The following is a 1,733-nucleotide window of genomic DNA, read 5'->3' on the forward strand; positions in this document are numbered from 1 at the left end:
TGAAGCGAATAAACTTTTTAGGGTACGTTATTGATGAAGATGGTATCAGACCATCAAATGATAAAGTAAGGTCCGTTCAGTCATTTCCACTACCACATGATAAGAAATCACTTCAAAGATTTTTGGGCCTTACCTCATACTTTAGACGCTTTATAGAAGGATATGCGGTGGTTGCGAGGCTATTACGTGATTTACTAAGAAAAAACGTCGTTTTTGAATTCAAAGAAGAGCAGAAAATTGCATTTCATCAGCTTAGGTTATCTCTTATAAGTGCACCAGTTTTGAAGTTTTATAATCCCAGTGCTCAAACTGAGATACACACAGACGCTAGTATGCACGGCTATGGGGGTGTTCTTTTACAGAAAGACGTAGACGACCAGCAATTTCATCCTATACAATTTATGAGTCGCAAAACTAGACCCGAAGAGCAAAAGTACCATTCGTATGAGCTTGAAGTTCTTGCGATCATAGAAGCGTTGAAGAAGTGGAGAATATACGTTATAGGCAAAAAATTTGAAATAGTGAGTGACTGCAATGCGTTTACTTTAACTATGAAGAAGAAAGAAGTACCTTTAAGAGTCGCTCGTTGGGCTATGTACCTTCAGGACTTCGACTACGAAATTGAGCCTGGTACGAAAATGAAACACGTTGATGCTCTTAGCCGAATGACATCAATGCTGTTAGAAGATTCGCTAAGTTTTCGTTTACGGCAAGCACAGCAAAGTGATGGATTGGGTAAATGGTTTTAGAATGCAGTATATACGAAGATTTTTATTTGAAAAACGGTATTCTGTATAAGGACCCAGTAAAAGAGTTAGTGGTGGTACCGCAAACAATGGAAGCAGAAATAATTCGAACAGCGCATAGTCAGGGGCACTGGTCAGCAAAAAAGACTGTGAAAATTGTGAAAAGTTGCATTGAATGCATTATTGGAGAAGCGAAGGTAGGGAAAAAGGAAGGGCTACTCTCTCCTATAAATGAAGATAGGCCGCTAGCGACGTATCATATAGATCATATAGGCCCAATGGAACTGGCCCATAAAAAGTACAATCACTTGCTAGTAGTGGTTAACGCGTTCAGAAAGTTTGTTTGATTTTACCCTGCTAGGAGTACAAACATCGCATCCGTTATAGATAGCCTTGAAAAGCAATCTTCCATATTTGGTAACCCTAAAAGGATTGTAACAGACAGGGGAACGGCTTTTACAGTCAAAAACTTCGTTGATTATTGCAACAGAGAAGGAATACAGCATCTACAGCATTGCAACCGGCGTTCCACGTGGAAATGGGCAATTAGAACGTATAAATCGTATCGTAATACAATTGTTAACTAAATTATGYCACAATAATCCGGCTAACTGGTACAAGCATGTTGAGAAAGTACAACGGCTGATAAATAACACACCTCCAAGAAGTACAAACTTTACACCCTTTAGAATATTAACAGGGCTTGAAATGCGTACATCTGAGGAGGTCGAGCTTCCCAAATTGCTAGAAGAGTCAGTGCTGAAGGAACTGCATGAAGATCGTGAAAAAGTTACTAGTCAGGTCGTGGAGAATATCTCCAAAATTCAAGAAGAGAACAGCAAAACTTTTAATGCCAAACGCTGTCGGTGACTTGGTAGCAATCAAGAGGACACAGTATGGTGCAGGTCTTAAAATTAAGGCAAAGTACTTAGGGCCGTATTCAATAATTCAACGACTTCCACATGGAAGATACTCAGTCGAGAAGGT

This window comes from Bactrocera latifrons, unplaced genomic scaffold, assembly GCF_001853355.1.
Source record: "Bactrocera latifrons isolate USDA-ARS-PBARC rearing strain unplaced genomic scaffold, ASM185335v1 scaffold_97, whole genome shotgun sequence".
NCBI classification, from domain to species: Eukaryota; Metazoa; Arthropoda; class Insecta; order Diptera; family Tephritidae; genus Bactrocera; species Bactrocera latifrons.